At 41.6% G+C, this 13,331-nt stretch overlaps 1 protein-coding gene across 20 annotated transcripts in view; it reads left to right on the plus strand.

Annotated features, from left to right (window-relative positions):
• MBNL1 (muscleblind like splicing regulator 1) overlaps positions 1-13,331 on the plus strand; it is a 248,237-nt gene that overhangs the window by 117,386 nt on the left and 117,520 nt on the right. The gene's annotated exons all lie outside the window — the stretch shown is intronic.

The raw sequence follows: 13,331 nt of genomic DNA on the forward strand, positions 1-13,331 counted from the left end.
GTGGTGGTGGTGGTGGTGGTGGAGTTAGAAAAAGGAAAATGTAGGCCTACAATTCCTTTCAGTAATTCTCTGAAATAATAAAGTAGGTCACAAGATATGGGGGAGTATGTACCAATATTAAACAGTTGTAACCACTGCTCATTACCTTCTTACTGAAACAGCTCCACTGGATGCTAATCCATTTCTGGGCAGAATTAAGTGTGCTGGTTATAACCTTTACAGTCCTATACAACTTGGGCCCAGACTATCTGAATTACCCTATCTCCCTATATGAGCCTGTTTGATTTCTAAGATCTGCTGGGAAAGGCTTGTTCTTGGTCTCACCTCACCAGGTATGACTGATGAGGACATGAAAGGAAGCCTTCTAGATGGCTGCTCTCAAGGTGTGGAACCTCTTTCCTTGGGGAATCCATTTGTATCTCTGCCTGCTGTCATTTCACTGGCAAATAGTAAAAACGTAAGCTATGCCTGTATACTGTATAGGAAAGAATGTGTATTTGCTTTGCTTTGTCATTGCCTAAGAGGAGGAAGTGTGCTTTATGCAAATGTGTATTATTTTCTTTTTCTGTTACACTGTTACCATAACTCAACTGTTTCATACTCTCCAACTGTTTGGCAGACACAGTCCTGATTAATCCTCTGTCGGCCCACTTTTCAGCTGCTTTTAAAATATCCCAGTTGCTGTCTCCTCAAATCCCCCACCCCCTTTACCTTCAGCTTAGTTCATTTCATACAGAATTTAAAATGCAAAAGTAGTTTGCACTCAACTCAGCAGAAGAGGAGAGGGGCAGAATCTTGCCTTTCCCTATGGATTCAGGCAAAAGCAAACTGCTGCACCTTCTCTTAACTTGTCTGTTCTTCAAGTTTATTTTTATTTTATTTTTTGCCATATGGCATGTTGTATGGTCACATCTGTCCTGGTTTTCATCTGTAAAATATTGGAGAGTATACAGTTCTGTTCCAGAATAATGCACACCATATAATATATAATGTGAATAATGTGCATTGAAGTCTTAATCAAGTGAGATTATAAATAGTAATTAGCAAATAGCCCACTTGTAAATGAGAAATCACTGCCAGATATCATAGTCAAGAGGGGAAGGGAGAAGAGAGAGACATACTTTCTCCCTCAAGAGAAAAAAATGTGTTTAGTTCAGCAGTAGTAGAAATTTGTTTTAGAGCTTTCCATCTGCTAGTAAAAACCGTATGTTATTGCAGTCTGGGTTAAGTGGAACATCCTCTCACTCCCCCAAGACAGAGGTAGAACAAAATGAGAAATGCTGGTTTTCCTATGGAGAGGGGTGTAACATCCCAACTGTGGACTGGTCTGCCACTTTCTATGTAGGCATGAACAAAACAGCCTCTGAAGGCACCTAGAAGGTGAAACAGCCCTGCCTCAAGATCAGTCTTTGTTCCTACCTTCTCTCTGTAGGAACACGTTTTCCTTTGCTCCACTCCGGTGCCATTCTCAATATACTTTTTTCTTCTCTTTCTCTCCTTAAAAACCCCAACACTTTCCCTTTAAGCTTCTCCTCCCTGTCTCTTAACTACATTTAAAAATAGAACATCTCAAGGAGAATTATTCTCTTTGGCATGTTTCTTCTCAGTGATGAAGCATAGTTTTTAGATAGGGAGCATTTTTGTAGCTCATGGGATAGAAAAGATAATGGCGTGTGAATAGGGCCTGCCATTATAATCCTTGGGATGTCCAACATGTTCTGTGGTCCTTACTCCCAGGAAGGTGTGCTTAAGGTTCCAGTCTTACAATGCAATCCTATATATATCTACTCAGAGCTAAGAGTAGGAAGGGGTTAGTAGCAAAGAGGATCTTCTGTTAAACATGACTCAACAGTGTGATGCAGCAGCTAAAAAAGCCAATTCTAGACTGCATCAAATAGTGTTTAGATTGAGGGAAGCAATAGTATCACTCTGGCCTGTTACAGACAGGCCAAAATAAAGCTGCTTCGAGTCACTTTGGAGGTATGGTATTTCAATGATGCATGAGTCCTAAGGGTCCAAAAGCCACACCAAAGCTGCACTCCAGTCCTTAGGACAGGAGCGTGGCTTTGGTGTGGCTTTTGAACTCTTAGGACGCATACATCATTGAAATACCATACCTCCAAAGTGACTCGAAGCAGCTTTATTTTGGCCTGTCTGTAACAGGCCATCGTTCTGCTTTGGTCAGGACTCACCTGGAATTCTGTGTCCAGTTTAGGAAACACCTGTTCAGAAAGGATGTTGAGAAGCTGCAGTGTGTCCAGAGGAGGGTTACCAAAATGGTGTAAGGTCTGGAAACCACGAGGAGAGATTTAGGGGGGTGTCATATTGAGAGTGCAGCAAGCTTGTTTCCTGCTGCTCCAGGGACTAGGACAAGGAACAACAGATGTAAAGTACAGGAAAAGAGATTCTACTTAAACTTTAAGAAGAACTTGCTAACATAAGAGCTGTTTGGCAGTGGATCACACTCCTCGGAGTGTGGTGGGGTCTCCATCTTTGGCTAGATGGCCATTTGTCAGGGGTGCTTTGATTGTGTATTCCTACATGGCAAGGGGTTGGATTAGATAGCCCTGGAGATATCTTCCAAATCTATGATTCTATGACTGACCAAGCAAATATTGTAGGGGATTTTTTTTTTTGAAACTCAGCACAATCCTGCAAAGCCTGTGAACTGAATTTATTAGTGGGATGAGTGTGTATTCCAAGGAGAATGATTTCTAACTTCAGCTCTTCAGAAAACAAAAACCATTGTTTGTTTATTCAGTAAATGCATACCTACTAGATAACTAAAAACTGCTCTAGCTACTTAAAAGTGCTACCTTTTATAATTCTATGTAGTTCTTTGCCTTAAGGATGTAAGGCGTTGTTGGTCTCATGCTGGTTCATGAAAACAAAAAATGGCATAGCTTTTCTTCTTGCCTGAGGTGTTTTTTGCTCTTCTGGTGAGAAAGCTGAACTAGCAAGAAAGATTTTTGTGCATGTTTTGCAGTTGCACCACTCTTGGTGGTCTGGGAGAGTTTTTCTCTTCTGTCTGAGAAAGTGACAATAAGCATTTTGATTTTTGACAAAGTTTCTGTAATTTGAACATAGATACAAAAAAAGACTGTCTTTCCCCTTCTAAAGAAAAACATACACACTGATATAACAGCACAGATGGGCTAGCTGACTGATAAGAAATACTTGATTGATTAAAATGAGTTGAAAAACACTGGCGGGGTACAGACCGCCGCCGCCAGTAGGTCCGCGGGGGAGCTGGAGCCTTCACACGGCCCGACTCCCGCGCGGACCGAAAAAGAAGCTCCAAAATGGAGCTTCTTTTTCCGTCGTGTTTGCGACGTAGCGAGGCGCCAGGGGCGCACTCGCTACGTCACAAGCGGCGCGATGCGTACGGACGCTCAGCGGCGCGATGCGTACGGACGCTCAGCGTCCGATACGCAAAGATGGCGCCGGCCATGTAGAAGGGCCGGCGCCATCTTGTACGGACAGAGTCCGTACTAGGCCCAGGGGCGTCTATAAGAGACGCCCCTTTTTTAAAATGGGACGTCCGGAGGACGTCCCAAATGGCGGTGCAGAAAGCACCACTAACTGACAAAAAGAAGCGATGAAAAAGATTTATTTTTATACAAGTTCAAGTTTATTCTGAATTACCCAGTCTTTTGTGTGCAGCCATAAAAACAACCCAATATAATATTCAAACATATTTAAGATAAAATACCTGAATTGATAATAAAAACATGCAAATTAGGTTTGAGACTATATTTTGTCACCAGACAGCTTAAAAGTTTCTCTATTCGACAGGCCTCATATTGCCCTTTGACTTGAGTCACATGTCTGTTCAGTAGGACACACAATAGTCAGTTCCTTCTAATGAAAATGTCAGTAATAGGAACACTAAGAGGGTCAAGGTATTGAGTTCTTAAATCCAAATGCCAAAACATTTCAGAAGGGGAAAAAATGACATAAATCTTTGCTCTTTATACAGTCTTGTGGACACTATCTGTCTGTGCTGAGTGTGACATCATATTGCCCTTTGACTTCCATTTGATGCCAAGTATTCAGTCTGCACTTATTTAAAAGGTTCTTAAGGTCACACAGGCAAGTACAGCCTAAATAAGGGAGCAGTTTTCCAGGCTAAATAGTAAAGTTCTTTTATAAAATAACACAGTGGCAGTTAAACGCTAGTGCAGCCCTTTCCTGGGGATCAATGTCTGCTAAATGCCTTCCAGCTTCTAATTTGGCACTGTTATAACCTGTTGCACCCAGATAACTCACTGAGAATCCTAAATTAGATACAATACCATACAGTTATACAATAACTAAAGAACTATTATAGTTCGGTGCAGTTGTGCAAGGTGCAAATAAATTATTCTAAGTGAATCATGAATTTACTAGCCCCAAATAACAGATAAGGTCTCAGCCACATGCAAGCAAGGGATTATTCACACATTGTGTGTGTGTGTGTGTGTGTGTGTGTGTGTGCGCGTGTATATACATATATACATACATACATATATATATATATATATATATATAGTGTGTGACTATGCAGATAATCTCACTTTCACATTCTGGGTTTGTTATTAACACTATGGAACTGCATCTATGCAATCTCTGTGATTTTGGTTGCTCACACATGTCACACTCAAATAAAGATGGAAATGATGATATGAATGTATTTTAAGTACGTTCAAGGCATTCAGAAGTACATATCCTTGTTTATCCCGGGTCTATTTGCATCGGTTATTCACTCAGCTGACAATCCAAATCTTTTAGAAAAACTCAGGGGGGGGGGGAACTGACATCAATTATCCCAGGTTAGTGGGTTTTTTGGCAGCCCACCCTACTTAATCAGATGCATATGAAATATATGTGAACAACAAAGATTCAACTCAGATTCTACCTGGATTATTTTCACCATCTGAATAATCCTTAAGAAGAAAGTCTGGGCCAGTTTTTTTTTCTGTTGTTGTTCTTAACAGGCTAATGAATTATATCCGTAAACCAAATGACTACAGAGAATCTTTTAAGATGGTATTGTGTGATGCATTCACATGCATCCCAAACAGTTTACATTTGTCCTGTCAATGAGGCACTGGATTACTATGCCCCTCTCTCTTTTTTTCATACTGAAGCAGACTGACAAGATCTCTTTGTAAACCTGACTTGTCATGATAGCTTTTTGACTATGAGAAATTCCTCACATTCCTACTTTGGCTGCTTATTTGTGGGAGTGTTTATCTTCACCACTGTAAAGTACCATTGCTTTTACTCTGCAACTAAACCTTTTCCATTGAAATAAATGAACAATCATTGCTAGTTTTATTCAGAGGTAGGACCTCATTATAAGTAAGGGTGCTCCCAAGTAAATCTGCTTAGAATTCTATCGGTTATATTTAATGTTCCCTGAGATATTAGATCTGACTATGTGGGCACATGCTTTGAGTACATCCAATTTAGATTACTTTAATGCATCTTATATTGGAAACTTCACAGATCCAAAATACTATCACCAACATGCTAACCAGAGCTGTTTACAGGGAACATATAACTCCCTTGTTGAAACAGCTTCACTATCTACTAGTTTGTTTCTAGGCACAATTGACAGGGCTGGTTATATACTTCTTGGTGGCTGCTCTCAGGTTGTGAAATTCCCTCCTCCAGGAAGCTAGGGTGGCACCCTCTCTGCTCTTCCTTTGTCAGTAGGTGACCAGCATGGGGTAGTGATTTGAGTGTTGGACTATGACTCTGGATACCAGGGTTCAATTCTGAGCTCAGGCATAAATCCTACTGGCTGACCTTGGGCAAGTCACATGCTCTCAATCTCAGGGGAAGGCAGTGGCAAACTTCCTCAGAGGAAATCTTGCCAAGAAAACCCCAGGATAGATTTGCCTTAGGGTCGCCTTAAGTCGGAAATGACTTGAAGGCACATAACAACAACAACAACAACAACAACAACAACAAATTCCTTTTTATTCAAACAGACCTTTGATGATTTGGGTTGGTCATGCAAAATGGTTTTTAATTAAATATGTGTGTTGTGGATTTATCTTTATTATTATGTCTCTTAAGTGATGTTATGGTGTTTTAAATTACGATTTTACTTGATTTAGGCGGGTTACAGACGGGCAGGGGAGGACGTCTTGGAGGTGTATTCAGCTGAATGTGGAGCCTCCAGACGGCCCGCCCTGGGGGCGTGCTTCAGGTGTTGGAGCTTCCACACGGGGGGCAGTGAAGACGCCTCACCTGGGTCCATTTCGGACCCGTAGCTTCCATACCGCCGCCTCGGAGGACGCTGCAAAAAGAGAGGCAGCTTCCTCACGGGCGGCCCAAACCGCGGCTTTTTTTTCTTTTGCCGCATGAGAAGTGCGCAGCTTCGCAGCTGCAGCACTAAGCAGCGGCGGCAGAAAGCCTGTCTGCGCATTTAAAGCGCCCAAGCCCCTTTAAACTTTTTCCCGGTGACTTTAAAGCTAGGCAGGAGTGGTGTGAGGTAGCAATCTCCAAACTCTGTCCTTCCAGGAGTTTGGACTTCATCTCCCAGAATCCCAGACCACAGGGCAAGGTGGCTGGGGATTCTGGGAGATGAAGTCCAAACGCCTAGAAGGACAGAGTTTGGAGATTGCTGGTTTGGGGACCAGTGAGCCAGGCATGGTGGGAGGAGAGAACAGGAAGGGTAGAATAGAGTAGATAGGGCTGGGAGGGAACACATGTCCTGGGAGGCGAAATGATGTCTTTATGGGACATCATGGGACCTAGTGCCTTGTCAGTGCTCCCTGCCCCTTGATCCCAGGCCCAGGCCCCCTGTAGTTGCCCTTTGCCTTTGGGGGCAAGTTTAGAGGGCATCAAAAGGTCTTGGGCACATTCAAGCTCCGGGGTCTCTTTTTTTTTTCTTTTGCCGGCTGGCGAATGCGCAGCTGCGCAGGGCTAAGCAGCGGCGGCAGAAAGCCTATGGGCACATTTAAAGTGCCCAAGCCCCTTTAAAACAATGGTGGTCTCCTGCCAGCTGGTGATCAGCTGGTGTTGGCATCCTTGTCCGTTTGCACTTTGCCAGTGTCAGCAGCATCATAGATGCCTCCTCTCCTTTGGTCCCCGCGCTCCTGCTGAATCTGCAATGCGCAGCCACAGCTGTCTCCGCTGCCACCGCTGTCCCCCTGCCATCTCCCCTCACCTCCCTTGTACATATGTAAATATTTACAGTTTTAGCGTTTTTTATTGTTAGGTGAAAATGGCAGAGGAATGTGTGTAGGGGTGCACTTTAAAGTCCAAACTTTCCAAGCAGCGCATGCGTACATGTTGCTCTAGGGTTAGGGTTAGGGTTAGGGTTAGGGTTACGAGGCTTAAAATGCGCCGCAGCTGTGCCTCAGCTTCCACAGCTGCATGGCAGCGGACGTTGCAATTAAAGCCTGACTGCAAACTGCGCATGTTCCAAGACCCCAACTCACTATGCGACGGAGCTTTTAAATGGGCAACTTAAATTAGCGGCGTAGCAATTCTGGTGTGCCGGTGCAGCAGCTCTCATGGCTTCTTCCCCTTCTCGATATGTGTCAGCATTCAGGTAGGACTGCTCCAGTTTCTGCAAAATGTTTGGCTGGGACCATATAGCTATGAGGTCAGCCGTCTCAGTATGAGACCAAGACATCCCCCTGCCTTTTTTCGGGGTGCTGGTGGATGGCTGAGCCATCCTGCCTGGTGGCAAAGGGGAGCCGCCACACAGCTGTGCCAGGAGCAGCCGAACTGTGCCCTTTCCCAGGTGAGAATGGCGCAGGAATGTGTGTAGGGGGTCACTTTAAATCCCAAACTTTCCCTTTTCACTTTCTACAACCAAAACATCCGCCGGCAAAAGTTACAACTTCCCGCAGTTCTAGCAATGCATGCGCACAAGTGGCTCTAGGGTTAGGGTTACGAGGCTTAAAATGCGCCGCAGCTGTGCCTCAGCTTCCACAGCTGCATGGCAGCGGATGTTGCAATTAAAGCTTGGCTGCAAACCACGCATGTCCCGGGACCCCGACCCATTATGCGACGCAGCTGACACGGAGCTTTTAAACCGGCAACTTATATTTGCGGCGTAGCAATTCTGACGTATCGGTGCAGGGGCTTACAGACGGAGCTGCGCAGGTACGCATCAAACAGAAAAGAAGCGGAAAAAAGCAGCACCTTTTTAATGCCGCTTCTTCCCGCTTGAGGCGTGCGGGGGGGCGTGTTCATGACGGCATTCAGGTAAAGCCCGTCTGAAGGCTCTACCTTCATGACGTCATGAGTACATCCCTTTTTGCCCGTCTGTAACCCGCCTCTATTTAATTTCTTGTGTCATCAGGTTTTTAGTTGTATCTTGCTTGAAATTATATCTTGCTTGGAGTATGGTGGAGTCTTCTTCTTTGGTAGTTTTTAAACAGGCTGAGAGTGCTTTGAATGTATATTCTTGCATGAGGTGCTTGGGGTCTCTTGCAACTCTATGATTCTAACCTTGTTGTAAGCTACTTTAAGTCACTTGTTGGGGGAAAGGATGGCTGCATCTGCACTGCAGAAGCAATCCAATTTGACAGTATTTTAACTGGCATGGCTCAATGTTGTGGAATCCTGGATTTATAATTTGTTGTGGCACTGGAGCTCTCTGACAGAGAAGGCTATATATCCCACAAAACTACAATTCCCAGAATTCCATAGCATTAGATTCAGAATAGAGTCTACCTGGATTATTTCTGCAGTATGGATGCAGCCGATATAAATTAAATAAATACATATTCAGATTAAGCTTCTAAGATGCAGTGAGCATTTTCTAATACCTGTTGGTTTTAGTAACAGAAATATGAATATGTGCTTTCCTGTCTTACTTAGATCAGCAAGATTGGGATGTAAAAGGAGAAAACCCAATGTTGCATCATGCCCCTATGATTTCAAAGGGGTGGGGGAAGACAAAATGCTAATCTATACACTTTATTTATCACACCTGAACACTTAGGGGATCTGCACATAATAACAATTGCATATTAATTGCTGTATCAACCAGCCTACCTTCAAAAAAGAAGCAGCAGTAGAATGAACTTACTTCAGGACTGTAGCCTAGCTGTACCAGCAGCATGTTCATTGCACAATTGTTTTGTGGGCCTTTATGCCTTCAACATGTGGCCACAAAATCTGAATTATAAATCTTGTGTCATTTTTACTAGGTGAATGGAAATGGCTTTAATGAACTAAACATGCTACCATAAATGTTAAATATGTTTTTGGTACTGTTGAAAAATGCAGACCATAAAGATGTTTTACACCATGTTCATTGTAATAACATAATGTCCATACCTACGCATCTATGAATGTTATTTACTTAGCTTTGCCTACAGACACAGGAGCAAAAACTTCCTTCAGCACTGATGCCTGTAAGTCCCCTAATGTTCTGTTTCCTACTTAGCTGCTGCTTTCAATTTACTTTGGCAATATAGTGTGTGTGACTTATAGTTAGGTAGCAACCTTAAGTTGTTATTGAAGCAATATGTTTTCAGGACAGAAAATTGGCTTTATGGTACAATTCCTAACAGATGTGCATTTGAAGACATCTGGGTGGAGTTTGCTTTACTAAAATAAAATAAATAACTAGGGCCACAGTCCAAAGAATAGTTGAAAGAGCCTTTAGCATGCTTTTAACTCTGTGTAGGTCTGTGGCAGTATGGTATCTGCAGTGCTCTTTGGCGTTATAGCATTAATGCTATAATTCCTCTAAGCATTACAAGATACAATATTCTCATTATCCTATTCAGTCAAAGGCAGAAAGCATATTAGAAAAATAACACCAAGATCTAGAGGTTATGGAAATAACTAGACAAAGATAGCCAGTCATCTGTAGTAGTTAACCCATTGCCCTAGTATTGGGGTATATGTTTCATTCCTCACAGAGCCATAAAATGTAATGGGTTACCTTGAACCAGTCACTTTCTGAGGATAAATAGGAAAGCAAGAAAGCCTGATGTGCTACTTTGAGAAGGTTAAGATAGAGATTTGATGAATAAATCAATAAATAATAAAGCTGTTCCTCACAAATCAAATGGCTCCTGTGGACCTAGTGATACCTTTATTTTTGTGGTGTGCCTTCAAGATATTTCTGACTTATGGTGACCCTAAGGCAAACCTACCATGGGGGTTCTTGGCAAGATTTGATATCTTACTTTCTTATTATTTTCTTCAGTTCCATAAAATATTCTGCAAAGCGTTATAGGGAACAACTGTTGAAAAACATAAGCCCACAACCTTAATAAACACAGAATTAATTGCACAGTTCTTATATCTCAGCTTAATTAAATTAATGAAACTGGGTATAGGGGAATTAAAATATGCTCTTGATTCTTTCATGTTGTCTGTAATATTGTAGTCAGTATTTAGGCTGAATATCATATTAAAGTCAATTTAAGTACATTCAAGTTTCATGTATACATAAATATAAATGTAATTATCAAACATGGATGGTGGAATTTATTTGATAACCGTGATGGGCAGAATTTAGTTTATAATACAAACAAAATATAAAAATAAAATATAAACAGAAAAGCAGTAGTTTTAATCTATTTTAGGAACCTTTTTGTTGAAAGAAGTCCACTGAAGCCCACCACTTCCCCTGGGTGTGTGGCCCTCTGCTGCTTGCCCAATTGGTACCATGGATATTGACTATCCTGTTGTAAAATTAAACAAATGTGTTCATTTGGACTAATTTAAGTTGTTTTTCTTTGTTCATGTGTCATTTGTAAAACTCCTATTCTAAAACCACTTTAATTTCCAAGATCTGTACAATTTTTTATAAAAGAAGAGAGAGTTAAATATGTAATAGTCCCATTCTGTAACTTCAGGGATGTGACATTTTAATTGACTTTACAGACTGAAACTGATGATTGGAGCTGATTCAGCATTGGAACTAAAGTTTCTTGAAAACTGGATTAACCCTGACTCAGATCTCGCTTCAAAAATATACTCATTTGGACAGTGGTACTCAAATTTTTTACCCGTAGGACACACCTTTACATCTACATGCAGACGTTGTGTTCCCCCCCCTACATAGTATATGCATAAAAATATTTTGTTTATTTAGTGTGCATCTTTTCATTTTCACATTCATGTATAATCATATTTTATTATTTTATAAAGAAATAACAAATTAGATCAGTTTTATTTAAGTAAATTCAATATTTAACTCAACAAAGGTGTACATTTTATACATTAAAAAGGTGTGGGAAGAGTAGGAGGGATTAGAGCATCCATGTTTCTTGCCCCTTTTGAGAAACGCTTGCATTTTCCTGGGGGTCCTGCTCCACTGTTTGAGAACCACTGCATTAGGGCTTGCTTGCTTACTTAATTACGGTACCTGTAAACTCAACCCATCATATGACACTGAATGAAAAGAATATGCATCCATGTTATTTTTGTTGATGTGTGCCTTCAAGTTGTTTCTGACTTATGACAACCCTAAGGCAAAAGTATCATGGAGGGTTGTGATGTGAGAATGTATGACTTGTCCAGTGGGTTTCCTTGGCAGAATGAGCATTTGAATCCTGGTCTCCAGAGTCCTAGTCTGGCGTTCAAACCACTATGCCACACTGGCTCATGTTACATGGCAGTTATAAGGAATGCTGAACTTGTGACTGAACATTAGAAAATATACTATATAAATGTGAATTATTGTTGTTGTCATTGTTTTCCTGTGTCTTGTCAGCACTCTGAGTATTTAATCCTGGTGGAGATATCGTGTTGCTTTTCTTGCATCATCAATCATTGCCTGTGGAAGCAGCCAGGTTGAAGAATGACGGGTTTTTGAATCATATTTAATAGGAACGATGGCACATGCATTCTTTCTAAATTTTGCTGCAGGGTATTTTGAATAATTCTCTTAGCTGATATTAAGAGAGGTATTATGAGTTTCCAGGCACCTTCAGTTTCCAAGGGTGCATTTGGGATTTGTTGTTGTTGTTGAATCAAACCATGTGCAACTAAATCTAATTGTCTGATAATTGTTGGTATGTTGGAAGTAAAAATAGAAAATATAATTCAAATTTAAACATTTGCAGATGACCCAAACGGTTTAATACATGTAATGGAGATGTGTAGATATTTGGTGGCAGTTCCCAGCTTGTGATTGATCACCCTGTCAGCCATTATGGCAGGAATAAGTTCTCTTGATAGAAGTCTGTGCACCGCAGGTAGAAAGTGAATGTTTTAATGAGCAGAGGGCAGATTGAAACAGGGGACAAGCTGGCAGTGTGGGGCTCCAGGGAAACAAGCAGGTGCCACTTTTGACAATGGATTTGTAATAGCAGTAAGGACTAGGAACACAGCAGGCTGCCTTAATGGTGTTTATTTGTTGTTGTTGGCTACTTTGTGCCTTTTATTTTGGTGGAGAAAAGCAGTGTATAAATTTTATTCTTTCTTTTTTAAAAAATCCAAACATCCCAATTTATTTGTCCACTTCAGGACAATTGTTTGTCCTGTTTTTAAATATTTGTATTCTGTCCTCTTTCAAAAGATTTCAGGACAGGTGTGAAATAAAAATCTGGACAAGACTGGGTAAAGCCAGCAAATCAACCTCCATAATGCTGTGAAGGAGCATGCTGTGGGGGAGTATATCCTAGAATATAACTCACTGGCCTGTTACAGACTGCCAAAATAAAGCTGCTTCGGGTCTCTTTGGAGGTATGCTGTTTAAATGATGCATGCATCCTAAGAATCCGGAAGCTGCACCAAAGCTGCCCTCCAGTGCTTAGGAATGGAGTGTGGCTTTGGCGCGACCTCTGGACTCTTAGGACCCAGGCATCATTTAAATAGCATACCTCCAAAGAGACCCGAAGCAGCTTTATTTTGGCAGTCTGTAACAGGCCACTGTTTCTCAGTGTTTCCCAAATTTTGGCCTGTTGGGTGTTTTGGACTTCAACTTCCAGAAGCTCTAGCAATTTGGCCAACAATCAGGAATTCTGGGAGCTGAAGTTCAAAACATCTGGACAACCAAAGTTTGAGAAACACTGGACCTACAACCTTAACTCTCTTAAAGAGTTAAAGAGGGGAGAGATGAAATAGAGAGGAGATTACTGAACACATCTTTTAAACCATGAGTACATTGGGAAAGAAACGGCTTTGGTGAAACTCATTGCATGATGATGCCATTGACCTATCGTTGCCCTGTCCCCCACTGTTCCCTTTTCATTTACATGGGAAACCTGTGAATGACCTGGAAATTGTGCAAGTCTGCAGGTGTGAATGTTGCTCCTGGGGCCATTGCACAATTGTTAGACACATGGTCCTAGTATCCGCCAGTCTGTTCTGAAGCACCCTAACCTTTTAAAAATTTCTCTAATTATTTTCTTTCT

This window comes from Sceloporus undulatus, chromosome 3, assembly GCF_019175285.1.
Source record: "Sceloporus undulatus isolate JIND9_A2432 ecotype Alabama chromosome 3, SceUnd_v1.1, whole genome shotgun sequence".
Classification (NCBI taxonomy): Eukaryota; Metazoa; Chordata; class Lepidosauria; order Squamata; family Phrynosomatidae; genus Sceloporus; species Sceloporus undulatus.